The following is a 10,651-nucleotide window of genomic DNA, read 5'->3' on the forward strand; positions in this document are numbered from 1 at the left end:
CTTCCCTGGTGGCACAGTGGTTGAGGGTCCGCCTGCCGATGCAGGGAACACAGGTTCATGCCCCGGTCCGGGAAGATCCCACATGCCGCGGAGCAGCTGGGCCCGTGAGCCATGGCCGCTGAGCCTGCGCGTCCGGAGCCTGTGCTCCGCAACGGGAGAGGCCACAACAGTGAGAGGCCCACGTACCACAAAAAAAAAAAGTTTTACTCCAACTTTTGTTGTTCATGTGTTTATTATATAACATTATTGCTTCATAAGCCTATAAACTACTAATCTCAAATTAAAAGGAATAGGATTTTTTTTTTCTGGCTGCACCACGTGGCATCCAGGATCTTAGTTCCGCGACCAGGGATCAAACCCATGCCTCCTGCAGTGGAAGCACAGAGTCCTAACCACTGGACCACCAGGGAATTCCCGGAATAGGAATTAATTTTTTAAAAGCCGAGATTGGGCTTCCCTGGTGGCGCAGGGGTTGAGAATCTGCCTGCTAATGTAGGGGACACGGGTTCGAGTCCTGATCTGGGAGGATCCCACATACCGCGGAGCAACTAGGCCCGTGAGCCACAACTACTGAGCCTGCACGTCTGGAGCCTGTGCTCCGCAACAAGAGAGGCCGTGATAGTGAGAGGCCCGCGCTCCGCGATGAAGAGTGGCCCCCACTTGCCACAACTAGAGAAAGCCCTTGCACAGAAACGAAGACCCAACACAGCAAAAATAAATAAATAAAATTAATAAACTCCTACCCCCAACATCTTCTTTAAAAAAAAAAAAAAAAAGCTGAGATTAAAATACACCTTGTTCATATGAAATAAATACACCTTGTTCTTATGAAATAAATGCAAGATTAAAATAAAACCTTGTATTTTTCCAGAACCTATTAAACATTTACATGAAAAAGTATTACCTACAAGGTAATAGCTTGATCAGAAAGATGTTAGAAAGAACTCAGTAATGCAGGTTAAAAGGGCCCTGTATGCATACATGTGTATGTGCATCACTTTTAACCAACACTACTGAGTTCTTCGCACCTCCCTTTTGATTAATTTCAATTGACAACAATTGAGAAATAACTCTCATTTCCAGATGAATAACTCATTCTCTCAGCACACTGCAAATAAAGATTATGGACATGTTAAGAAAACATATAAAAGCAATAAGAATATCTAAGTCATACTGGAAATCAGGAAAGAGTCCCAAAGAAAGCTATACTCAAAAGCTGAAATTTGAAGGATGAGGATGAATTAGGTAGATGACAAGAAACAGGGGCCAAAGGGGGCATTTTCCCCCCTTTTTGGATGTGATGCTTACAATAAAATGATTAAAATATTCCTTTCTGAATCCCTATAATGTGACTAAATTTTACACCAACCTCAAACTCCTGAAATATTGTTACATCTGTGTTTTATTTCAGTAGCCAAACTCTTACCCCACCAAGCATCCCCCCCAAAAAAAATCTGGAAGTATTAAGATTCAAATACAAGTTATTAAAGTACCAGAAGAAAATATAGAAGACTGTTTTTTGATAAAGATAAAATGTAAAAGATCGTCTTAAACAGAAGGCAAAGTATTAACATCTACTATGTGTAAAGAGCTTCTACAATTCAATTAGTATAGTCTTTTAGAAAGGCAATTTGCCATCTATCAAAACTTAAAATGCACACTTAAGAATGCTTTTAATGGAGATACTTGTATACATGTGCATGTGCACAAAGGTATAAGGAAATTCATTAGAGCTCCAGTTTTGTTTTTTGGGTTTTTTTTGCGGTACACGGACGTCTCTCACTGCTGCGGCCTCTCCCGTTGCGGAGCACAGGCTCCGGACGCGCAGGCTCAGCGGCCATGGCTCACGGGCCCAGCCGCTCCGCGGCATGTGGGATCTTCCCCAGACCGGGGCACGAATCCGTGTCCCCTGCATCGGCAGGCGGACTCTCAACCACTGCACCACCAGGGAAGCCCAAAACTCGAGTTTTAGTTGCCCAAAAGTGGAAATAACAAATAACCATGAATAATTAAGTAAAGTACAACCATACAATGGAATATCTCATGACTATTAAAAACATGAGGTTTGGCTTCCCTGGTGGCGCAGTGGTTGAGAGTACGCCTGCCGATGCAGGGGACACGGGTTCGTGCCCCGGTCCAGGAAGATCCCACATGCCGCGGAGCGGCTGGGCCCGTGAGCCATGGCCGCTGAGCCTGCGCGTCCGGAGCCTGTGCTCCGCAACGGGAGAGGCCGCAGCAGTGAGAGACGTCCGTGTACCGCAAAAAAAAAAACAAAAAAAAAAACAAAAAAAAAAAACAAAAAAAAAAAACCATGAGGTTTAACTACAAGTACTGAGATGGAAACGAATTCATAATGATTAGATTCTTTTAATTAAAAAAGAAAATCAAGGTAAAACTACATACACACTGTGCTTATTTCTAATTGCATAAAGAAAACAAAATTGTTTACAGTGGGTACCTGTAAGGAATGGGACTAAAAAGTAAGGAAAGTAATTTTCACTTTCTACTCTAAATAATTGACTTGCTTGAACCTTCTGTAATAAGCATGTACTGACTACCTTTGGAATTTAATTTAAAAATAAGGAAAAAAGGCACTATTCTCATCTGTTATGATGGTTATCTCTGGGGGCTAAGTGATTTTTGTATAGTAATTTTTGTCCCATTTCTTAATAGCTTTCACCACTTTCTAAATTTTCTATGAGAAGTATGCCTATTTTAAAATCTGAGAAACATGTATTCAAAAAACCTGTATTTTATTTCAGTGATGGAACTATTTTTTTTCCTGAAAAGTAATTTTTAACAGTTATGGTCTCAGAAACTTGGCCCTGAGATTCCAACCACTTTCAGAAAGCAGTCTTAAATCTACATTTGGAAGTATAATATTTGCTGTAGAAGCAATTAAATATAAAACCTATTTCAGAATGGAATATTAACTATTAATATTATTAGCATTAATATTAATAACATTTATTAATCAAACACTTCATTTGCTAAGTACTTTTCCCTGCATTATCTCATCTGCTCTAAATAGCCCTATGAAATGTGTATTATATTATTATTAATCCTCATTTTACAGATGAAAAAAACAAGCCTGAAAAGAATGTGTATCTTGCCCAGGGTGAAGTGGAAGAGCCAGCATTCAAACCCAGGTCTCCAGCTCCTCACCACTTGTGATACATGGAATGACAAGTACTACTGTACCTCAAAGATAAGAGGCTAGACCTCTGAAATCCAGCATGAATGTTCAGACTGACTACTCTTATTCAGGTTGTGATCCTAAAACGAAGAAGTAGTGAAACTCAATTCTGGTCACAGAAGAAAATAATCAGTATTTCTTCAAGGCAACAGGGGCTATTTTTTTCCATCTCTTTCTGCTTCTACCAAGGTACAAAAAGGATACCAGGGACAACTCAGATTCGCAAGTAACTTAACACCCTCTCTGATTAGTCTGGAATTACCCCTCTAACTAACTGGAAGGGCTTTTGAAAACAAATTGATCAGAACCCCAAAGCCTTAAAGACTTGAAAAAGGTGCAGTTTCACACTTTAATCATAAGTAGAAAATTCAGAAAGCCAAAAGAAATGTTATACTCAAATATTAGAATAATCAATATTGACAGATTAAACATAGGAAGAATTTAACAATACCTACCTATTTATTTCATCCCTAGCTATTTAAACAAGATCTCTCTCTTCTAAAAAGAAAAACTAAAAGTTTATCTTTAGCTACCTGAACAAGTTCTAAGTTTTCTCTTTAAAAAAGTACAATTGAAAAGATACACCACTGTTAACCATGTCTACTTGGAAATCGCCCTTTCATAAAGATCAGAGAATCATAGGAACCCCTATTCATTTGTTTAGTAGATAGACTCCAACCACAAACTTACTTTATGAATTTGGGTTTTCAAGGCTAGTATTTAATGTCACAAAGTCCAGAAGAATAACTCTCTCTTTGAATAACTGTAAACCAGAATCAAGGTCCTAAGAGAAGCAGAATACCCAGAACTCTTCCTCAGTAAAACTGTCTGTTTGTAGAAAGAACTGGCAGAGAAGCTGACATCAATAGACCTAGTTTCACACTCCAACATTTCTAGACCTTAACCCCTTAGGCCAAGAAGACCTCTCATTGAATTAAGGACAACTGACACTACCTAAATGACAGTATTGAACTGAAAACACAGAATTCACTGAATGTAGGTCAACCTCTTTCACCAAAACATGAAAGTGGGTTTAAGACCTACATACATTACAGGTCAGAAACATTTTAAGGTTCATTTTTCATAATGTAAATCACTGTTTCTGGTTAATTAATTACTAGAAAGATTTAAAAGCTAAGGATGAAAGAGTTAACTTAAATCAACACCCTTAATAGGATAACATGAACAAAGCTTTTCATTTATATATATATTTTTTTCATACATATATACAAAATATATATAAGTGATCATGAGTGTGTTTTACAAATGCCACAGAGCTCCTAGCAAAGTTGACAAGTTCTAACCTGCTTTAAAAATTACCGTTCACTGCCTTCATCCCAATCTAACTTTATTTAATGTTACCGTTTTGAATAAACCTACAAAAACAAAACCCCCAGAGCAAATTCTTCTACATTTCAATATCCTGCCTACTTACAAGAGCGGAAGAGTCAAACAGAGCAGGGGAAAAAACGTGACGTGCACAACCTTGATCCAAAACACTGCTCGTCGTAGTCTAATTTTAGGCCTAACCATTTTGATTGTCTTTTTACAGAGGTTTAAAAAGAAAACAAAGAGCTATAGATCACTTGTAAAATAAAACTAAGATAATTATACCAATGGGAGTTAGCATTATTTATCAAGGAGAAAGAAATCACGCTCGCACTGCCCAGAGAACTCCCATTAAAGATAAGATACAAGGACTGGCAGTACAACTCCACAACGTCTGACGACAATGGCAATTACTTTCTACTCTTCAGTTCTTGGATGACTCTATCTTTAAAGAATTAGTCAAAAGGTTGAGTCCACTGAGGAATATTCGGCAACATATTGTGTATGTTGTTTGAAAGAAAGCCAAACATGGGGAAAGCCAACCTTCACCTAAGTTACCTAAAGAAGCAAATATTCACCTCCTGGCTGAAGATCAAACAGGAATCACGAGAAGATCCGAAAGTTCTGTTCTTAAGCGGAGGCCCTCAAACCCTCGGAAAACTATTCGTTTCTACTAACGCGGAATATGGAAAGATCACAGATTGCAGTTTAGAAAACAGTAAAGGGACCCTAGACAATATGCCTAAGCAAAGAAACTGGGATGACCAAAGAGACAGCAAGGAGGGGCTAGGATTCTGTAAGAGACGAAAAAATCGAGGAATAAAACCCGCAACGTTTTGTACAACACAAAAGTAAATGAAGAAAAGGAGGGTGGAAACGCGATGGAAGGGAGATCAACAGAGGCCAGACTGTGGCGCGACAGGGTTCAGGGCAGGGCCGGGTCCAGGAAGAGTTAGACCTCACCAACCCAGCAAGCTTCCCATTTCAGACTACAGTCGGGGAAGAAAACAGCCGGAGGGCGCAGACAATGAGCCACCGCCCCAAGAGTTGCGGCTCCAGGCACGCAGGTGGCGGCTTCCCAACCCCGCGCGGGGCAGGTTAGCTGCCCCGGGCCGCTCGCGCCGGCCAGGCCGCGGAGAAAGAAGGAAGGAGAGCGACGGCCCGCGTCCCGGCCTGTCTGCACACTTACCCCAGGCGAGGAAAGATCCCCGCCCCAGCGAGGAGCCTCCGGCCGAGTTCCCGGCGGGCTCAGGAACCGCCCCGAGCAAGCGCGCGACACGGGGCGGGGAGGGGAGGGAAAGGGAAGCGGGGCGGGAAGAGGAACCTCGCTGGAGCGCAGCTGGTGTTGTTGCTAGGCCGGGCGGCAGCCGAGCCCCGCGGGCACCGGGAAGGGAGTGCAGGGAGCCTTCGGCAATGGCGACGGCCCAGGCCAGAGGGGAAGCGGAACAACCGCCGCCGCTGCGCGTGGCCACAACCCTGGGGGAGGGCTACGGCGCGGAGCGGGGAGGGGTGGGGCCGAAGCCAGGAGCTCCACGGGGTGGAGACGGGCACCGCCTCCAAGTGGGCGGGTTCACGCGAGGCCTGCTGGGAGTTGTAGTTTGGAGATGTGTACCACTTATCTCCGCCACCCCCCACCCCCCCGCCTTTTTTGGGTATTCTTCATATTGAGAGACACCGCCACTTCCTCATGTAATTCAGCATTGCCTCCAGTCAGGTCTGTGGCCAACCAAAGATGCTGAAAGACGATTCCTGTTATATGAACCTGCTCTAGGATACGTGTTCCTGGGAATTCATCCTCTATCCATTTTGCTTTTTACCTACAGCTCTTAATATACTTTGGTGCTAAATTAAGCCCCACCTCCTTGCAAATTAAGGCCTCTATGTTTTATCCATGGAGGAGTTCATTAATGTATTCACTAATTCTACAAGTATTTCAGTGTCTAACATGTACCAGACACTGCTGGGTATCAGGGATACAAGGGTGAATACAAGTCACTTTGTCTTTGTGGAACTTACAAATATGAAAACACAATAATTAAAATAGTGATATCTGGTATGAGGGAAAAACTAGGATGATTACTTTGGATAAGGTGGCCAGGGAAGGCATCTTTAATGAGGTGACATTTAAGCTGAGAACAGAAAGAGAGAGCCATGAGAAGCTCCCAGACAGAAGGAGGAAGAAAAGAACTTGCTAAGGCCAGTTAAGAAGGCCTGTGTAACTGCAGTTTAGTGCAAGAAGAGTAGCATAGTGGGAGAAAACAAGATTCAGGTCAGGAAGGATCTTAAATGACAGGTAAGGATGTTGGACTTTATTCCAAGAAGTTATTAAAGAGTTGTAAGTAAGGAAGTGATGTTACCTGGTTTACACTTTAAGATCATTAGAGGGCTTCCCTGGTGGCGCAGTGGTTAAGAATCTGCCTGCCAATGCAAGGGACACAGGTTTGAGCCCTGGCCAGGGAAGATCCCACATGCCGTGGAGCAACTAAGCTCGTGCTCCACAACTACTGAGCCTGTGGTCTAGAGCCCACAAGCCACAACTACTGAGCCCACATGCCACAGCTACTGAAGCCTGCAAGCCTAGAGCCTGTGCTCTGCAACAAGAGAAGCCACGACAATGAAAAGCCCGCGCACTGCAACGAAGAGTAGCCCCCACTCACCACAACTAGAGAAAGCCCGCGCACAGCAACAAAGACCCAACACAGGTAAAAATAAATAAATAAATATATTAAAAAAATTTAAAAAATCTCTAGATTGCTACATGGAGAATGGAGTACTGAGATGCAAGAATAGAAGGGAATGAACTAGGGAGGCATTAATCATGACTGATGCTAGAGCAATAGCTGTGGAAGTGGAGATAGGTAGTAGCCAGATTGTTCTTATTGATAGATGTAGAGCGAAAAACTCAATTGATATGGAGAGTACGAGAGAAGGGATTCAAGGAGCAATATGGCACAGTATTAGATAACTTGAAAAACAGTCCCACTATTAAACACACAAAATGCTGGATAAAATAGAACATCCTTTCAAAGGCATAACTAAGCTTTCAAGGAAGAAAGAGGAATACATCTGATAGTCTTCCAAACTCCACATTCAACCCAAAGGGGGGAGCAAGAAACCAGAGTAGTAACCAGGTCAGTGAAGCCTATTGTGTTATGTTGAAAGAACCTACTTATCTCAGAAAAATCTATGGTTTTACTGGCTGCACAGGAGACAAGAGACCAAAGACAAGGCCTTGGGCCTGTAGAAGGTGTTGGGATTATAATCCTGCACAAGGCTGGAAAACTCAAAGGGCCATTCCCTCTAAGAATAGACTGGAAAAAAAAAAATCCCCTGGACCAACCCAGGGCGATAGGCAGATACTTGTAAGTTTTAGCCTGGACTTTGGCATCGAGGGGATAAAAACTTTCCCTTTAGAATTCGTAACCACAAACTTTCCCTCACATGGGTTTGAAAGTTCAAATTTATAGTACCTACACTGCCCAGGAAACTTGAAGTCAAGAAAATGTCCCAGGCTGGTAATGCTTGGAGGTCTGGAAGAAACAAACACAAATCTTCACTGTACAGGTTCACTCTCAACACAGGACTGAAAGGATTCCCAAAAACAGGCTATCAAAAGTTAAACATGAACACCCAAAATATAATACATCTGAGAAAATAAGCCAGGAGTGAATCAACAGAAACCATAAACAGAATAATGAAGCCCATGAACTTTAGATACTGGAATTATTGATTACAGAATATAAAATAAGTTTATTATAATAATTAAGCAGAGTAAGACAGGATACTATTTTTAAACAAGAAACAAGATACTATTTTTAAAAAATGACCAAGCAGCTTTGAGAAGGAGCCAAGTAGAACTTCTAGAAATAAAGAATATAATAATTGAAACCAAAGCCAATGTTTGGGTTAAATAGATTACACACAGTTGAGGAGAAAATTAATAAACTGGAAGACAGATCTAAAGAAATTACTGACAGCAGCCCAAAGACAGAGGAAATATGAAAGAAAGACTGAGAGACATGGGGATAGATTATGAAGGTATACCATTTGCCTAATAAGAAGTTCAGGAGAGTAAAAAGAGAAAACAAAAGAGGCAGTATATGATGAGATAATGGCTAAGAATTTTCCAGAATTGATTAAAGACAACCTTCAGATTCAGGAAGCAAGTGAATCCCAAACAGGATAAGTAAAGGAAATCTTCTCAAACACATCAAAGTGAAACTGCAGAATATCAAAGATAAAGAAACCAGAAAAAAAAGACACCCCCTACAAAGAAACAACTATTAAATTTAGCATAGATTTCTCAACTGCAACAATGTGTGCCATCTGACAATGGAAAAATATTTTCAAACTACCAAGAGAAAATAACTAAACTTAGAAGTATACATCTTGCTAAATTATCAGTAAAAAGAGTGAGGGTGAAATAAAGATATCATCAGGCAAGAAACAGAGATGTTACCAACCACAGAGACCTACTAAAGGAACATCTTAAAAAGATATACTTCAGGAGGAAGGTAATCCCGGAAGTAAGGTCTGAGGTGCAAGAAATCAGATAGGCAGTTAAACCTACCATCCTATCACTGACTAGGACAATTCTCTATATTATTTCATTCTCTCACAGCCTACCAAACCCTATATTCAACTACCTAGATCTCCATGAGATCTAGCTAAATAATCTAAGTTCCTAGTAGAGTGGCTGAGATACACACACACACACACACACACACACACACACACACACACACACACACAGAGCAATCTCTACCCCACCACCACCCTTAGTTGAGTGTCTGTTATTTTCATCCAAAGAACATTACATGATACTTTTAAGAAAAATAAACCATAGAAGTGGAACAAATACTGGAATACAATGACCAGGAGAACAATACCCATTTTCTTGGCTATAAACAAAAAAGACCATACACAGAATTACAAAACTGATTTAAAAAATAAAGTGCTTATTCATTTCTTAAGTATCCAAAGAAGATAATACAAAGAGTTCAAAACCAGAAATGCTCTGTTATGTTAAAAGTGATGTCATCTGCAAGCATTTATCAGGCAAGAAAAGTCATATCAAAGTATCTTCACTCACATTCACATTTTTATTACATTTCTGAATACCTGTATAAATGAGAAAAATGGCTGAATCATGTTCCAAGCCACAATCTCAAATATTAACTTGAAAACATTTAAATACTGAGGAACTTGGCTTCGATGTGCAAAAGAAAATACACACACACACACACACACACACACTTAGGTTAAATATAGTACCGTGTTCCCCCACCTGACTAACCATATTCCAAAATGTTGTTGATGTTACTGAATTTTTACTGACATATAATTCTATTTCAAGCCACTATATTAATCCCACTGTGAAAAAAAAATGCCTGGAAAACATGGAATTCTGTCTTATAAGAAAATACTAAACAGCTATGAAGCAAGACTGGGTTGAAATTTTCATCATTTTAAAGATCTCTAATATTTCTGCTTTATGGCATTGGGTTGCCTTTCTCAATACATAAGTTCTCAAACACATCTTAAAAAAGAACTGTTATTAGTAGGTCAAGCTATACGTGGCAAATTATAAAAGATTTATTCCAGAAAAACACCAGAATGTTTTAGGAAATTAACCAGTGATAGCATATATAAAGTACATCATATCCCATTATGCCACAGAAAACAAACAATGCCAACATACCCCAGTTTTTTGGCTTCTGTTTTGGAACATGCTTGCCCTTCTATTTTTTAATTAGCTTATGGCATTTACTTTATTTTCTAATTTTTACAAAGAAAAACAGTAAATCAAGACCTTTTGTTTTTTAAAAAATCACCCAAAGATTCAAAAAAGTTTTGTAACTGTACAACTTAATAAAATATACTTTAATCTTAATTTCATCAAGCCCTTTGCCAATTCATATATTCAAAAGCAGTATTATAAAATAGAAAAGGAGAATGGAAATGCTTTAAGGAAAAATCAATTTTGATATTAATAATTTCTTAGCTGTCCTAGTTTAATGATTTTCTTTGAAACACTAGATAAATTAATATTCTCATAAAATTAATATTCAAATAACTCTGATTCATCCAAATTAATTTTATTCATAACAATTTTCTCAATTTTTA

At 39.9% G+C, this 10,651-nt stretch overlaps 1 protein-coding gene across 1 annotated transcript in view; it reads right to left on the bottom strand.

Moving 5' to 3' along the window:
• PAK2 (p21 (RAC1) activated kinase 2) overlaps positions 1-5,989 on the bottom strand; it is an 80,336-nt gene extending 74,347 nt beyond the window's left edge. Inside the window, exon 1 of the mRNA XM_082654899.1 lies at positions 5,715-5,989. The gene's annotated coding sequence lies outside the window, so the exon portion shown is untranslated. The remainder of the gene's footprint in view (positions 1-5,714) is intronic.
• Positions 5,990-10,651: the final 4,662 nt, after the last annotated feature.

Source organism: Grampus griseus (assembly GCF_964374135.1).
Source record: "Grampus griseus genome assembly, chromosome: 5".
NCBI classification, from domain to species: Eukaryota; Metazoa; Chordata; class Mammalia; order Artiodactyla; family Delphinidae; genus Grampus; species Grampus griseus.